The sequence below is a fragment of the Leopardus geoffroyi genome, chromosome A2 (assembly GCF_018350155.1).
Source record: "Leopardus geoffroyi isolate Oge1 chromosome A2, O.geoffroyi_Oge1_pat1.0, whole genome shotgun sequence".
In the NCBI taxonomy this organism is placed as follows: Eukaryota; Metazoa; Chordata; class Mammalia; order Carnivora; family Felidae; genus Leopardus; species Leopardus geoffroyi.
The window spans coordinates 142,615,344-142,633,587 of record NC_059331.1 but is presented as its reverse complement, the minus strand read 5'-3'; the positions used below and the strand labels follow the sequence as shown (position 1 = coordinate 142,633,587).

Sequence of the window (18,244 nt, the reverse complement as noted above, 5' to 3'; positions counted from 1 at the left end):
ACAGAGGACTATCACCACGATTTGGGCAATGTTAAAATCAGACTCAAGGCTGTTGCCGGGACTAGCACCTCCCTTGCTGCTACAAAAGCTGGTGATAAAAAGTCTACCTTGAAAATGATGTGGAATTAGTATTAATTTGGAAATAGGAGAATCCATTCGAATCCTGTCCTATAAAGCATTTTTATTACGGGTGTTGCCTAAATAAACAGCAGTGTGGCTGTTTGGTTGTGTGGAAAGTCTATGTTTAACTTGTAACAAACTACCAACCTGTCTTCCAAATGGCTGTACTATTTTTCATTTTCAGCATTGATAGATGAGAGTTCTTGTTGCTTCACATCCTCACCCGGCAATTCATACTGTCGGTTAAAAAAAAATGAGCTATTCTAATAGGTGTACAATAGTATCTCATTTCATTTAATTTGCAGCTTATTAATGGCAAGTGATGTCGGGCATCTTTTCATCAGCCAATTTGCTATCTGCAGATCTTCTTTGATAAGGTGTCTCTTTAGATCTTTTGCTCATTTGTTTTTTTGGAGACTGGAGGTATGACTGTATTTCAGCAAACTCATGATAAAACTTGAATGAGGAATTGCCTCTTGTGGATGAGCAAAAAAAAAAAAAAGTGGCTTCTTGAGATAGAATCTACTCCTGGTGAAGGTGCAGTGAAGACTGTTTGACAACAAAGAATTTAGATTACGTGAACTTAATTGATAAAGCAGTGGCAGGATTTGAGAGGACTAACTCTAATCTTGAAAAAGTTGCCATTGTGGGTAGAATGCTATAAAACAGCATCACGTGCTACGGAGGAATTGTTCGAAAAGGAAGAGTCCATAGATGTAGCAAACTTCATTGTTGTTTTATTTTAAGAAATTTCCATTGCCACCCCAACCTTCAGTAATCACCACCCTAATCAATCAGCGGCTATCAACACTGAGGCAAAACCCTCCCCCCCGCAAATAGATGGTGACACACTGAAAGCTCAGATGATGGTTACCATTTTTTTAGCAATAAAGTATTTTTTTAAAGTTTATTTATTTTGAGAGAGAGACAAAGAGATGGAGTGGAGGAGGAACAAAGAGCAGGAGAGAGAATCCCAAGCAGGCCCTGCACTGTCAGCATGGAGCCCAATGTGGGGCTTGTACCCACGAACCCTGAGATCATGACCTGAGCCAAAATGAACAATTGGACGCTTGACTGAGCCACCCAGGCACCCCTATAATAAAGTATTTTTTATCTTTATTTTTATATTTTTCATTATTAAAAAAATTCTTAACATTAATGTATGTTTGAGAGAGCACATGTGAGCACGAGTTGTCCGGGGGCGGGGCAGGCAGAGAAAGGGAGACAGAGGCTCTGAAGCAGACTCCACACTGTGAGTGCAGCGTCCAATGAAGGCTCGAACCTAGGAACTGAGAGATCATGACCTGAACCAGAATCACAAGTTGGCCGCTTAATGGACTGAGCCATTCAGATACCCTTTGTATTTTTAAATGTAGGTATGTACATTTGTATTTTTTAGACATGATGTATTGCATAGTCCATAGACTACAGTATGATGTCAACATAACTTTTTTAAAAAGTTTATTTTGAGAGAGAGCGAGCAAGAGTGAGTGGGGGAAGGGCAGAGAGAGAGGGAGACAGAATCCCAAACAGGTTTTGTGCCGTCAGCACCGCACCCTCGGCAAGGTTCTGTCCCATGAACTGTGAGATCATGACCTGAAATGAAATCAAGAGTAGGTTACTCAACCGCCTGAGCCATCCAGGTGCCCCTGTAAACATAACTTTTATATGCACAGACAAACCTAAAAATTCATTTGACTCACGTTATTGTGTTATATGCTTTACTGTGGTGGTATGGAACTGAACCCACAATATTTCAAAGGTATGACTATAGTTTATCAGAAACCTCTTATTCAGCTTTCCCTAATCTAAATCACCGCTGTAGTCACTGCTACAGATATTTCTGTATTAAAACCGTTATTAGGAAAGTGTCAGAGATCACTAAGAGGAATTTGAAAATCCCCTGGAAAGTAGCTTAAAGTCTTATATTATTCAACATAGGGTATAATAAACTTTCCAACACAATTTAGTTAACACTCAGGATAATTGACTTATAGGTGCTGCAAATACATAGGCTAGTGCCTATATCACTATGATTTTTATTTCCAAATATGCACTATTTTTGGCAGTGTTTTTATTGTTGTTATATTGTTTGGAACATTATTTCTTCATTTTTATTGAAATACAATTAATATACAGTGTTATATCAGTGTCAGGTACAATATGGTGATTCAACAATTCTGTACATAACTCAGAGCTCATCAAGGTAAATATACTCTTAATCCCCTTTACCAATTTCACTGTTTACTCTCTATAGTTAAAAGTCTGTTTTTTTGTTTGTTTAAATTCCACAGGTGAGTGAAATCAGATGCCATTTATTTTCCCATGACTTTTTTCATTTAGCATTAGATCCTGTGGGTGTATCCATGTTGTTGCAAATGGCCAGGTCTCATTCTTATTTATGGTATTTAGGGTATTTTGTACTTGCACAGATTTTAGGACTATTTGTTCTATGAAAACTGTTGTTGGTATTTTGGTAGGGATGGCATTAAATTTGAAGATTGTTTTGGGTAGAGTGGACATGTTAACACTGGTCTTCCAATCCATGAGCATGGAATATCTTTTCATTTGTGTCATCTTCAATTTCTTTCATCAGTGTTTTATAGTTTTCAGAGTGCAGGTTGTTCACCCCTGTGGTTAAGTTTATTCATAGGTATTTTATTTTTGGTGTAATTATAAGTGGAAATGTTTCTTAAGTTTTCTTTCTTCTACTTCAGTATTAGTGTATAGATACGCAACAGACTTCTGCATATTGATTTTGTATCCTGAGACCTTACTGAATTCATTTATCAGTTCTCGTAGTTTTTTTGGTGGAGTCTTTAGGATTTTCTCTATATAGTATCATGTTGTCTGCAAATAGTGAAAGTTTTATTTCTTTCTTACCAATTTGGATGCCTTTTTTTTTGGTCTGATTGCCGTGACTAGGACTTTCAGTACTGTGTTGAATAAAAGTGGTTCGAGTAGACATCCTTGTCTTGTTCCTGACCTTAGGAGAAAAGCTCTCGTTTTTTTACTACTGAGTAGGATGTTAGCTTTGGGGTTTTCTTAAATGGCCTTTATTTTTTTCACATTAACTTCTTTGGAGTTTTCATTTTAATTCCTGTTAGTTACCATACAGTGCTATATCAGTTTCAAGTGTACAATATAGGTATTCAACACTTCATACATCACTCTGTGCTCATCACAAGTGCACTCCTTAATCCCCCTCTTCTATTTCACCCATTCCCCTCCCCCCTTCCCCTCTGGTAGCCATCAGTTCTCTACAGTTAAGAGTCTGTTTCTTGGTTTGTGTCTCTCTCTTCCTCTCTCTTATTTTTTCCCTTTGCTTGTTTGTTTTGGTTCTTCAGTTCTACATATGAGTGAAAAAACATACATTTGTCTTTCTCTGACTAGCTTATTTCTCTTAGCATTACACTCTCTAGCTCTATTCATGTTATTGAAAATGGCAAGATTTCATTCTTTTTTATAGCCGAATATATGCCACAACCTCTTTATTCACTCATCAATTGGTGGACACTGGGCTGCTACTATAGTTTGACTATTCTGAATAATTTTATGAACGTAGGGATGCATGTATCTTTTTGAATTTTTATTCTTTTATTCTCTGGGTAATTTCCCAGTATTGTGATTACTGGATCATAAGGTAGTTTTATTTTCACCTTTTGATGAAAAGTTTTAACTTTTGAGGAACCTCTATACTGTTTTCCACAGTGGCTACACCGGTTAGCTTTCTCACAAACACGGCAAGAGGGTTCCTTTTTCTCCACATCTTCCCCAACACTTTGACAGGTGTGGGATGATATCTCATTGTGGTTTTGATTTGCATTTCCCTGATGATGAGTGATGTTGAACATCTTTTCATGTATCTGGCCATCTGTATGTCCTCTTTGGAGAAATGTGTGTTCATGTCTTTGCCCATATTTAATTGGATTATTTGTTTTTTGGGTGTTCAGTTTTATAAGTTTGGATTGAATATTCTAAATATATCTGTTAGGTCCATCTGGTCTAATGTGTCATTGAAAGCCACTGTTTCCTTGTTGATTTTATGTCTGGATAGTTTATTTTGTCTATTTTTAAAAATTGTTTTTTTTTCTTGTTAAATTATAAGAGTTGTATGATTTTAGATACAAAATTTTATCAGATATATGTTTTATAAATACTTTCTCCCATCTGTGGTTAATCTTTTTCATTTTCTTAACTGTTATTTTCAAAGCAGATGTTTTAAATTTTAATAAAGTTCAACTTGTAATCTTCTTTCTTTCATAGATCAGCTTTTGGTATTCTAAGAACTATCACCAAAAGAAGGTAACCTAAATTTTCTTTAATGTTTCCTTCTACAAGTTTTGTGGTTTTGAATTTATATTTAGGTTAATGATCCATTTTGAGCTAATTTTTGTAAAATATTAGTTCTCTGTCTAGGTTCAGTTTTTGCATAGATATGTTCGATTTGTTGAAGGTACAGATTTTTCCCATTGAATTGCTTTTGCTTTTTTGTCAAAGATCAGCTGACTACATGTGTATTTTTGGCCTCAATCCTGTTCCATTGATTTATGTGTTTAATCTTTTAACAAAACTATGCTGTATAATTGTGATAGCTTTATATAATCTTGAAATTAGGTAGTATGAATACTCTAATTTTCTTCTTTGGTATTTTCCTATTCTAATTCAACTGCCTATCCATATAAACTTTAGAATCAGTTTATTGGCATCTTAAAAATACCTTGCTGATATTTTGATTGAGATTTGATTGAGATTGAATCTATACAGCAAGTTGGGAAGAACTGATAACAATATTGAGTATTCCAATCCTTAATTACAGATGATGTCTCCACTTACTTAGATATTCTATGATTTCTTTCACCAGTTTTTTCCTAGTTTTTGCCATATAGATCTTATCCACATACTTTTAGATTTATATCTTTATTTCATTTTTTTGCCATTTTAAATGGTATTTTTTTTTAACTTCAAAATCTCAGTGCTGGTAGATAGAAAAGTACTTAAATTTTGAATGTTAACCTTGCGTCTTGTGATCTTGATGTGCTGACTTATTACTTCAGAGGTTTTTTGGTCTTTTCTTTGGAATTATATAGATACCTAATCATGTCATTCATAAATAAAGATGGTTTTATTTCTCCTTTTCCAATCTCTATGCCTTTTATAGCTTTTCTTATTGCACTAACTAGAACATTCAGGCTGATGTAGGATGGAAGTGGTGAGAGAGGACATCCTTGCCTATTTCTGAGCCTTAGGGGAAAAGTTTTGCTTACTCTCTCACCATGAAGTTTGCTCTCACCTGTAGGTAGGGCTTTTGTGTATATTCATTATTACGTTAAGGAGTTTTCCCTCTTTTCCTAGTTTGTTGACATTTTAACATGAATAGGTGTTGAATATTAAATGCTTTTTCTGTATCAATTGATGTGATCATATGATTTTTCTTCTTTAACCTATTAATGTGATGGGTTACATCTTTGAATGATGAACCAGCCTTGCATACCTGGTATAATTCCATTAATAAAGAGAATTGATCTGTCCATATTTTGTTAGGGATTTTTGCATCTATATTCATGACAGACATTGCTCAGTAATTTTTGTTTCTTATAATGTCTTTTGTCTTTATCTGGTTGGGTGTTATTGTAATAATCACCTACTGAATGTTAGGAAGTGCTTCCTCTGATATAATTTTCTGGAAGAGATTATGAAATGTGGTATTATCTCTTAAGTACTGATAGACTTCAACAGTGAAACTATCTGGGCCTGGTGTTCTCCTTTTGGGAAGGGTATTTATTATTGATCCAATATCTTTAATACTAATAGAATTATTTAGGTTATCTGCTTCTCCCTGTGTCCGCTTCGGTAGATTGTATCTTTCAAGGAGTTAGTCCTTTTCACTAAACTAGCAGATTTGTAGGCATAGGATTGTTGGCAGTATTCCTTCATTGTCCTTTTAATGTCTAGGAGATCTATAGTGATGGATCCTGTTTTGTTTCTGATACTGGAAGTTTGCATCTTCTCTATTTTTTTCTTGGTTAGTCTGGCTACAGGTTTATTAATTGTATTTATCAACTCAGAGAACCAGCTTTTGCTTTTGTTGATTTTCCCTATTTTTGTGGAATGCCTTGAAACATTTTATTGAAAGCCAGATGTGTTGTATAAGGCACTAGGAACATTTTATGGCTTCAGCAGCTCCTGCTCCAGATAAGCAGATTTCAACTGTGACTCTCTATATAGCTATGTCTCTATAGATTTGGGGATATTAGTTTGCCCTACAACCTCAGTTTTCTGATTGGTCCCAGAAAAGTTATTGTTCTTCAGTTCATGAAGCTTTTTCTTGTTTAAGGACAGGAACGATGACATCCAAGCTTTTGTCATGTTGAAGCTGAAACAGGAAATGGCATATTTTTAAATGGAAGGTAAAAACTCTCAGAAAGTTTGTTCTATAATATCTTAGATTATTTCTAAAATGGTACTATTCATTTATTCCAAGCTCCATTCACAATATTTATTTATAGTGTCCAAATCCTTCCTTTGTTGACATATATCTGTGTAGATAAGGGAGATTGATGACTGGAAAGGTCTGACTACATAAATGCCTGGTGCATAGTAGGAAATCAATTATTTAATTATTATTAATGGTATTATTTTGCATTATTAACAAAAGACTAAGTAGCACCAAAATAAAAGAAAAAGAATCAATAAATTGAATGTGTTAAAATTCAAAACTAATGCTTTGCAAATGATGCTATGAAAATAATGAAAAAATAAGCTACAGACTAGTAGAAAATATTTGTAAAACATTCATCTGATAAAGAACTTATATCCAAAATATATAAAGAACTTCTAATATTCAACATTAAGAAAACATACCCCAATTAAAAATGGACAAAAGATCTGTCAGACACCTCAACAAAGATCTAAAGATGGCAAACAAACATATTAAAAGATGCTCAACATTATACATCATTAAGAAATTGTAAATAAGAACACATATAACTACATACCTATTAAGATAGCTAAAATCCAAAACACTTACACCACCAGATATTAGTGAGGATGTGGAGTAACAAGAACTCTTCTTCACTGATGGTGTGAGTCCATAATGGTACAGCTGCTTTGCCAGACAGTTTGGTAGTTTCCTATTAAGCTAGCCATAATCTTACCATATGATCCAGCATCTCACTCCGAAACATTTACCCAAGTAAGCTGAAAACTTACCTATATGCAATAACCTGCACATAAGTGTTTACAGCGGTTTTAATAACCATTGCCAAAAACGTAAAGCAACTAAGATATTTTTTAATAGGTGATTGTATAAACAGATTGGTACAGCCACACAGTGGAATATTACTCAGTGATAAAAAGAAAGGAACCATCAGGTCAACACACACACACACACACACACACACGCACACGCACACACTTGAAGCAACTTTCAATGAGTAGTACTAAGTGAAAGAAGCAAATTTGAAAAGGTTACATACTGTATGATTCCAACTATATGACATTCTGGGAATGGCAAAACTATGAAGATAGTAAAAAGATTAGTGGTTTCCAGGGGTTAGTAGGGAGGGAGGGATGAATAGATGCAGCACAAAGAATGTTTCGGGCAGTGAAACTTTCTGTATGATATTGTAATGATGGATACATGACATTATATAAAAGGGCTAATTCAGCGAGAGGGATATAACAAAAAAAAATCAGCTTAATTGCCACATGCCTATGAGGGATCATTTGACTCACCCTTGTAATATAAACTTGTACCTTACTCAACAAGGACCTTGTTTTTTTTTTTATCAAAAAATGTATTCACAACACATATGTCTGGTTTTCCTGACAACAGAGTCAAACAGAACAAAAAGCATAAAACTACCATTTGTGTGGCATTTTTAGTTTATAAATTTTGTCTCATTTGTTACACATCATTAATATGTATTTAAAGACAGGATGAAGTATTATTTTGGCTTTTCCTAAAGAAAAAAATTAAAATCAGTGATGTATCCAATAGCACACTTCTGCTACATGACAAAAAAAAAGAGAAAACTTTTAGAGTAACTTCTCAAAGTGTAACTCTTAAGATTGGCCATGAAATGGCAAAGACTTGGATCGTGTTATTAGATCAGGTACTTGGAATTTCTTGACCACATCCATTGGTGTTAGCATAATTAAAGTAAGTGATTCAGGGCCCTGGACAACTGTCTAAGTGGAAACTCTGTGTCTGCAAAACATCAGATAAATAAGACAGTATTTCTGCATCGAATATAAAAGTTGGCTCATTGGTATTGTGACGAGATGGCGAACTAGTTGTCCACAGCTTGGTTTTATGCACATGTCCTTTCACTCCTGGTTGTAGTGATGAAGCCTCCTCCGCATTCCTTCCCTTTAATCTTAAACAGAGTCAGGTGTGGTGGCCAAGTGGCAAGGCTTGGCCTTGTAATCTTAAACAGAATTCAGAGGTCACAGTAATTAGTAACGGGGTACATCCCTGGTGATTCATGCCTCTGAGCTAGAGAGAACGTTTAATTCAAGTGTTGCTTTTTACAGCTCTGAATTCGATGTCAAGTGGAAGCTTCACTCAGCTGGCTAGCATCTTGGGGAATATTCTAATTTTCTGCAAGCGATTTTTTTCTTTTTTTTTAATCTCCTGATATATTATTTATAAATCATTTGCTTATCATAGCAGAAATTTGTTAATCTCTAGGTATATATTTTTCAAGGGATAAGAATGTGCACTTCTCTTCTAGCAGGCACAGAAATAGACCAGCCGGCCTACTTCTACCATCATTTCAGGCTTTCCTGGTCTTTTCTAGATGATTCTGAACACCCAAACATATACTACAAATGCATGAAGTTTTTTAACCAGAGACAGTGTCAGAATAAAAGTATTCCTCCCTCTCCCCCTTTACCTCTTGTATTGGGTTGGTGCAATACATTTTTCTGGCAGGAATTTCCCTCTGATTCTCTCTGGCCATAAAGTGAGAATATTTCCTTGCAATGACAATCAGATTCCAGAGAAATACCCAGTGGGGTGTTGTGCTGTCCAAAGCAAGGAGGATCCTGGCCTAAGCCAAGGCCAGGGGTCATTTAAGAGCAATTTTTAAACATTTTTTTAAGTTTTTAATTTATTTTTGAGAGAGAGAGAAAGAGAGCTCAAGCAGGGTAGGGGCAGAGAGAGAGGGAGACACAGAATCCAAAGCAGGCTCCAGGCTCTGAGCTGTCAGCACAGAGTCTGATGCAGGACTCGAACTCACAAACCAGGAGATCATCACCTGAGCCAAAGTCAGACACTTAACTGACTGAGCCACCAAGGCTCTCCAAGAGCAAATTTCTTATAATGTAATTGGTGGTCCATAAAATTTAGTAAGATTACTGGAATTATGTAATTTTGAATGTAAAGTGACACAATGCAGCTGAAGGTCAAGTTCTAGCTCTAGAGTTCTCTTTTTAAAAGAATGAAAAGAAAAGGTAGAAATTTGATTTCATAACAATTTTTCCAAAATTGGTGACTCAGGATGAACTTTTGCATTTTATCCTTCAGCCTTAACATAAGATTCTGTTGTCTTTTGTTGAAATTATTGGATAGATATCCTATTCTGAGCATGTTTGTGAGTGCATGAGTGAAAAATACTATCCTCTAAGGCATCTGCTGTTTTCAGCTAGTATGAATTTTCTCCTTTTTTTCCCTAGCTCTAAATGTTTAAACTTTCTGTTGCCAAGGTTATTTTTTCTTGGCTTTTGCTGCTACTTGATTCCCTTTTTCACAAGTATCTTTATGGCTTCTCATACTTTCCTCCCATGTATTTCTCTTTTCTGTCAGTGCTCATTTTCTGTTCTTTGAGTAGTTGTACCTTGTTAGGAGTCTTTCCAGGATCAGTTTCTAAGACAAGCAATTTATTTACATGAGTCATCATCATTTTTAATCCCTTGTACACACATAGAGGTATTTGAAGATGCTGCTGTAGGAGCTTCTGGGTGGGTTAGTAGGTTGAGCATCTGACTTCGGCTCAGGTCATGATGTGGTTCGTGGGTTTGAGCCCCGCCTCTGGCTGTCTGCTGTCAGTGCAGAGCCCTCTTCGGATCCTCTGTCCACCTCTCTCTCTCTGCCCCTCCCCTGCTCACTCTCTGTCTCTCTCAAAAATAAATAAACATTAAAAAAAAAAAAGTCTCCAGTGGTTTAAAAAAAAAAAAAAGATGCTGATGTAGGCAATTTATCTATCTGTCTGAAAGTAGCTTAAAATTCTACCCTAAGTGAAAGTACCTTGGTAGAGGCTAGCCAGAGCTAGCTTTAGTCAGAGCAAGCTATCACTGTAAGGTTTCCAGGAGCTAAAGAAATGACACTTTGCCCCCAAATATTTCTTACATAAATATATTTCTGCCATAGATTATTTATCATACTTCAGACATGTCAGTGTCTAAATTCTTGTTACAACATGGCCATTCTCTTTTTATGAGGCATTTTATATATAAAATGGATTTGTGTAAAGCGAGAAAAATCCCCTGGGATATCATCATGTCTTCATTTCCACTGCAGGGGAGTTTTTATCTCATAGTTTGATCAGTGATATTTACCGCCTGAAGGGTTAATTTCATCCCAGCTCCTGAGCCAACCTAAAGGAAGCAGTATGAATTATTGCAAACTTCACCATGTAAATCATCCTCAAAATATAGCACAGAGGTAAAAACAGAAGCTCTGGGGCCGGGGTGCATGGGATTCAAATCTCAGAATTGTACTAACTGTATGACCATGAGCAAGCTGTTCAACCTCTCTTGGCCTGTTCCTTATCTGAAAGTGAGGGAGGAACTAATATACACGCTTCAAAGGCTTTTCCTCGAATTGAAGGAGTTGGTAAATGTAAAGTCCTTACAGTAATGCCTAATACAAAATAAGCAATATCTTAGTTATTATTGCCTACTCATGTGGTCAGTACTAGTAAGCTACTTTATTGCTCTTTCATTTCATTAATCTAATCAATTTATTTTTATTTAGATTCAAGTTAGTTAACATATAGTGTAGTATTGGTTTCAGGAGTAGAATTCGTGATTCATCACTTACATATGGCACCCAGTGCTCATCCCAACAAGTGCTCTCTTTAATGCCCATCAGCCATTTAGCCCATCCCTCCACTTAACACCCCTCCAGTAGCCCTCAGTTTTTTCTCTGTATTTAAGAGTCTCTCATGGTTTGCCTCTCTGTTTTTATCTTATGTTTTCTTCCCTTTTCCTATCTTCATCTGTCTTGTTTCTTAAATTCCACACAGCAGTGAAATCGTATTTGTCTATCTCTGACTGATTTCACTTAGCATAATACACTTTTTATGGCCTGAACACAGTCCCATCGTGAGGTAAGTGTCGAGTTAGTTTTCTTCAGTTCGCTCACCATAAATCTATCACTTTGGCCCTGTTTTAGATTGCTCCATAAGATGAGAATATTACCTTTGTGTGTGCTTTATAATTTATCCTAATAGTCTCCCTAGTACCCCAGACCCTCAGAAAAGCCATGTCACTTGGATGATTCCTGGTAGTTTTCTTAATGAAAAGACACTGCCTTCCTTCAGATATCCTGATACTAGCTTATTATATGTGCAGTCAGTTTGCAACCTGGTAAATTTTTATAACCAATTCTCTGCTTTGGCTTTGGATTATTTTGCCAACTTCTTAATGTTTTTCTTTCCTGGCTTATTCTGAGCATTCTTATTCCTAAATCATAATGCAAGGGATATAGTGATAATCCTTGACTACCACATGCATTTATATTGAGGTATTTAAAAAGTTATGATGATTTAAGCAGCAAATAACAGAAAAGTCAAATTTCTTAACTAAATCAGAATATATTCCCTTATATACAAGAGATATCAAAGCATTTCCAGGTTTGACTAATTCATTCGATCAACAATGTGAAAGACTCAGGTTCTTTCTTTTTATTCTGTCACTCCCAATGTGCTTTTTACAGATTAGCACCATTTCTGAAGAAGATATCTAGTGGAAGAAAATGAATTTTTTAGTACACGTTTAATTCCTTTTCCAGAACTTCCCAGAAAATACTGCCCCATATTGTATGGGCATAATTAAGTCATGTCTCAACAGTGCTTGTTCTTAAACCAAGTCAGAGAATGGAAAAAACTTCAATTAAATTGGACAGAAAAAGAATTTACTCTGAATATGGAGTAGACAGTTGGAGAAATGGACAAAATCTGTTGTTTAAAGCAATTTTTTTGACTTCTTACCTGTGTTGTGGCTCAGGAATTCTGGGTCAGTTGGATACTTTTGGCTCAGAAAATATCATGTGATTATAGCCAAGACAAAAGTTGGACCTGGAACAGCAAATGAACAAATTCACTGGAAGTATTTGTCTCTCTCTCTCTCTTCATGTAACTTCAGGGCGCTACCCTGTAGTTTCTCTATATGGCTACTTTGGGCTTCTTCTAGACAACTAGACTATTCACATTGAAGCCTATGGCCCCAAAGATGAGGATTTCAGCCAACAAGATGGATGCCGCACCCTTTTAAGGCCAGACTTTAAATTAATAGAGCGTAATTTCTGCCACACTCTCCTGGAAACGCATGAGTCACAAGACTGCTCAGAATTAAGGGAGGAGAATTAACCTCCACCTCTTGATAGGAAAGTGGCAAGGTTCTAGAAAACATATGAGAAATGCTATGTAGCCATCTTTGGAAAATACCATCTGCCACAGACAAAATAAAAAAAGAGCTCCCTGTTGGGTAATTTGCCACAGAAATTGTTCTCTTGTTTTGTGTGAATGAAAAGTAGGGTAGATGAGTTTGGGGAAAAAATTCAGGATCAGAAAATATCTTGGTAGGTATGCCATTCATTAAAAGGGTCCCTGAGCAGGTCATAAGCCCCTGGGTTGAAAGACATTATGCATATCTGTTGGGGGAGAGAGAGGAGAAGAGGGAAGTGATAGAGAAGAAGTTTTCAGAAATGGAAATGGAAGCTATAAAGATGCCAAATAACTTTTTTTTTCTGTAGTGTTGCCAGTGGTTAGCCCTTTTTGAGCCATTTTTAGTGCTTGTCAAATGTTTATGACCCTGCCTCTGGAGTGCCACAGATTCAACTAGCCTCTTACTCTGTCTGTGCTCAAGAGCTTTGTCCATTAGCGCTTCTTTCCAGCACTTATAGCTATGGAACACTGCCTGAAACTGTGTTGTTGTGTGCCTTTAGAGAGTTTCTTCCTGATGTTCTGACAGTGGTGCTCCTCAGCTCTGCATACCATTTAAATTTTTTTTAATGTTTATTTATTTTTGAGAGAGAGACAGAGTGTGAGGAGGGAAGGGGCTGAGAGAGAGGGAGACACAGAATCCAAAGCGGACTCCAGGCTCTGAGCTGTCAACACACAGCCGGATGCAGGGCTCGAACTCGTGAACCGTGAGATCCTGCCCTGAGCCGAAGTCAAATGCTTAACTGAATGAGCTATCCAGGTGCCCCTCTGTGTACCATTTTAAAAGTTAGTTAACAGAGTTAAAGATGAGATGTGGCTTGGTGAGTGAATGAGAGGAGTTTGTGGTCCTATTGTAAAGGACTTATATATCATCCTTTTCTGGCCAAGATTTAAAACAAGTGTTCATGTAGGGAGTGCCATGCGCAGGTCTGTGAAAAGGATAAACCAGAGAGTAAGAATTATTGCAAGAAGGCTCAGTTCAGTGACTTAAAATAATTGAGAGAATTTGGAAAGGAAATCTGAACTGATAGAGCAATGGAGGAAGGGGAGGAATTTCATAATTAACACAGGCATATTCAGTGAGCGCTTTGTAGCCAGATGATATGGGGTTGCAGTAAAGCATAGTAAGAATGTGTGAGTTTTCAACTTTAGACACTTCCATTAATAATAATGCCACTGCTTTCATTGAAAGACACAGGGAACATGAGAGGCTTTGTAGACGAATTTTACATGGCCTTTTAAATTTTGCTTAGTTGGGAATGTCCACTGGTATTAATAAAATCTGTAGAAGCGGATAGTATCAAACACAAAAGCCTGTCTAGTGGGTTAAGGGTCAAAGATAGAACCATGGGACTTACCCACAGTTAGGGATAGAGCAGGAGAAAATCCAGAGGAGAATAATCACAATGAGCTGGAGAGGGAAAATGGAATAAGGTCTTATAGTACAGAGAGAAAAACATGATCAATATTATTAAGCTATGGAGTAGTGAAGTTAAATAGAAAGCAGTCACTGGATTTATTACAAGTTCCTTTTCTCTCATTAAAATTAAAAATCAGATCAAAGTGAGTTTAATAGCAAAATAGGAAAAAAAACTAGTAGTTTTTGTAGAGTCTCTAAAAAAGTATTTGTAAAAGGGAGAAAGTGAGAGCACTTGCTCATAAGGAATGTAGCATTGATAACGTATGTGCAACTGTATATTTTGAGGACATATTTATAAATTGAAGATAAGAATGATAGTGTAAGAGCGGGTGGAAAAGGTGAACTTGAACTGAAGAAGGGACTGTTCCTTCTTAGAAGAGGAACTGGAAGTGACAAAGATTGTTGGGGGCAGAAGACAGATGAACTGTAAATCGTTGAGTAAGTATGATTGACACGGAAGTGTGTTTAAGCAATTTGAAGAGAATGTAACATACCCAGTGGGTGAGATAGAATTCAAACAAGAACTAAGGCTCACATGACCATTCAAAGCCTGGAGTTGGATTGAAAAAACACCAGAACCTAGTGACTGAAAGTAATGAAAAGAAACCACTATTTCCTGGCATCTCTCAAATAATGTCAAAGGGTAAAAAATATTCTCATTGCTCTGAAAATCTTTAAAATGTTTTCTATTTCTGTCATTATCAGTATCCTTCCCTAGAATTATGACTGATTGTTTCAAAATCTCCCTCCCCCATGAGAACTCTGAACCCACACTTCTTTTTATTTAAGCTGCTCTACTTCCTATTTTCTTTTGAGTACACAACGCCCTTTCTTATGATACTCAATGTGTTGATCAGTCTCTCCTCTTGTCCTAAATTCATGGCGCTCTGTTTTGGTGCACCTCTATTTGTTACCTTAAAACTGCATCACAAAAGCCTAAAGAAATACCTATGCAGGGGCGCCTGGGTGGCTCAGTCGGTTAAACGTCCCACTTCAGCTCGGGTCACGATCTCGCGGTCCGCGAGTTCGAGCCCCGCGTTGGGTTCTGGGCTGATGGCTTGGAGCCTGGAGCCTGCTTCCGATTCTGTGTCTCCCTCTCTCTCTTCCCCTCTCCCCGTTCATGCTCTGTCTCTCTCTCTTCTAAAAAATAAATAAAACGTTAAAAAAATTAAAAAAAAAAAAAAAGAAATACCTATGCAAAGGCGATATTCACTAGATATGGGTGGGGATGGAGAAGGTCAATGGGAAAAAGTAAACAAACAAAAAAACAAAAAACATGCAATCTTCCTGGACATACAGGAAGGAAGAAGACTCAAAATACTCAAATGTACATGTTTTTCCCTTGTCACAGATGGGAAAGGAAGCCAACATGGCAAATAATCTGTTCATAATTTTCTGCTATATTTGCTAAAATATTAATGATTCCTCAAGGGCAATTCAAAGATGATATTGTTCATAAAGTGAGTGTATACATTCCAAGAATCAATTACTAAAGTATTATATCTTATTAAATTCTCCTATATGGCCTCATAAGTCCTACTACTTACCATAAGTACATGTGGATGGTAGAATTGTTAACCTCATGAAAGTGGTTGTAAAATTCAATTATTCCCCATAGTAAGAGTAGTTTCTTTTTTTAAAAATTTTTTAAACATTTATTTATTATTGAGAGACAGACACAGAGTGTGAGCAGGGGAGGGGCAGAGAGACGGGGAGACACAGAATCTGAAGCAGGCTCTGGGCTCTGAGCTGTCAGCACAGAGCCCGACGTGGGGCTCGAACTCACAAACTGCGAGATCATGACCTGAGCCAAAGTCGGTCTCCCAACCAACTGAGCCACCCAGGCAGCCCAAGAGTAGCTTCTTAAATGTGATATATGCCAGACTCTCTAAGCATTTATTCTTCATGGCAACCCTAGATAGTATGTACAACTTTTATTACTTTTTCAAGTGAGAATACAAAAGCATAAAGGTAAATGAGAAAAATCAAAGACCAAGTAGAATCGTTGTGAACTGAATATGCAGGAGTGTGGTAGGCAGAATAATGCTCCTTCCCAAAGATGACTATGCCTCACTCCCCAGAACCTGTATATATGTCATCTATCATGTTAAAAGGGACTTGAACATGTGATTAAGTGTCTTGAGATGAGGAAATTATCCTGGAGTTTCCAGATGAGCTCAGTGTAGTCATAAGAGTCCTTATAAGAGAGAGACAGGAGAGTCAGAGTCACAGACGGAGATGTGATTATTGAAGCAGAAGCTAGAGCAATGTGACCACAAGCCAAGAAATATGGGCCATCCCTGGAAGCTAGAAAGGGCAACGCATGGATTCTCCCCTGAAGTCTCTAGAAGGAATACAGCTCAGCTAAAGACACCTTGATTCTAGTCCTTAGATGTCTTTGACATATCTGACCTCTAGAACTGTAAAATAAAAAAATTGTGTTGTTTGAAGTCATGCATTTCTTAGTAATTTGTTATAGCAGCAATAAGAAACTAATACAAGTAAGAATGGTGACAAGAGTGAAGTCTTTGAGTATCTGTGAGGGAATGGGCACCACACCAAGGGGATTGGCTTTTTTATGTCTTTGTTTCTTTGAGGAATGGCTTTTCTTATCTTTAGTCCCATCAATTATGAATATATATATATATATATATATATATATATATATATCCCTCATTAATTATACATGTGTATATATATACACATATATATATATACATACATAATAGGAGCCCAAACATATTTAATATTTGGTAGATTACAAAGGCTTAAAAATGTTCCCCAAATAATAGGCCATCTCACTCCATACTGTGAAAAGCTATGTAATCTTCTAAGACATGACATGGACTTCTATATTCACATTAATTTATTCACCTATCCCTTTAAAACCCTGCTTCTACCAACACGATCTTCAAAGATTAAAGGAATATTTGGGAAAATGGGGTAGAGAGAGAGGCAAATAAGTAACACAAATGAGAGAAGGGCACCATCCACATGCCAGAGATACCAAGTAAATTCTGAAACTTACGGTGGGGAGAATAGCAGATGGAAGGGAAGGCCAGCCAATCTGCAACTGGTCTTATGTGCAGGAAGACTATCTCTGGTCAGCGTGTGGAACAGTCACCAGGAGAAATCACTAGTTCTTGTATTTCTGGAGCAAAGTAGGGTAGAGTTGCAGATAGAGATCCTTCTGATGCTTCCTGACTATGCAATGACCATCTAGAAAAGGAATCGACAGATGGTCCTATTATACCAAAGACCAGATTTATGGCCCCCTTATGATAACTAGTATACCAGCTAAATCATGGTGACCCTTGTTTAGTGATGGTATAATAACAAGTAAAGATAACTTTGAACATGATAAGGGTCTCCAAGGACCCTTGGAGCAGCCACTAAGGACACTTTACCCTTATTTCCTTTTTCTGTTGCTTGATGCCTGGATGGTTGAAGTAAGTCTACGACACGCATAGGCATTCTTGTCTTCTCTCTCTAGGTATGAAAAAGTATTCATTATATGTTTGTACAGGCACACAGGTTGTAACATTTTTTTCTCTTTCCATATTTCTCCATGAGCAGTGTGGATGACTTTTGTAAAGTATAAAACGTATGATAGTATGTCTGTGCTGGAAGCACTTAAAGGCTTCTTATTGCCCTCAAGATAAACTGCGTAAGAAGGAGCCCTCCTCATCTGGATTCTGCCTACTTCCCCAACATCAAAAGCCCCTTAACACATTATGCCGTAGTAACATGGAGAAACATTTTTCCTCCTAAAGTTCAATGTTTTCTGACCTGAGGGCCTTTGTGCATATAGTAGTTCTGTTTGGGAGTCCATGCCTCTCCCATTTCCTAGGTCTCCTGCCTCAAATTTAGTGTGGCTGATTTGGACATGTTTCAAGTCTCAGCTGAGAAGTCACTTCCTCCTGAGGTCTTCCCCAACCCACCACAAAGGAAAAAGTGGTTGTGTCTCCTGTATGTCCCGCAGCTCCCCTCACTATCCCATCATAGTGCCCTATTCCATAGTTTAGAAGTGCAG

The 18,244-nt window shown here is 37.0% G+C and overlaps 1 long non-coding RNA gene across 3 annotated transcripts in view; it reads right to left on the bottom strand.

The window, feature by feature from the left end:
- Positions 1 to 7,910: 7,910 nt before the first annotated feature.
- Positions 7,911 to 18,244, bottom strand: part of LOC123606802 — a 128,783-nt gene continuing 118,449 nt past the window's right edge. For all 3 annotated transcript variants that reach the window (XR_006716502.1, XR_006716504.1, XR_006716503.1), the window contains 3 exons: positions 17,240 to 17,430; positions 12,339 to 12,425; positions 7,911 to 8,552 (listed from right to left, as the gene is read on the bottom strand). This is a non-coding gene — a long non-coding RNA (uncharacterized LOC123606802). The remainder of the gene's footprint in view (positions 8,553 to 12,338; positions 12,426 to 17,239; positions 17,431 to 18,244) is intronic.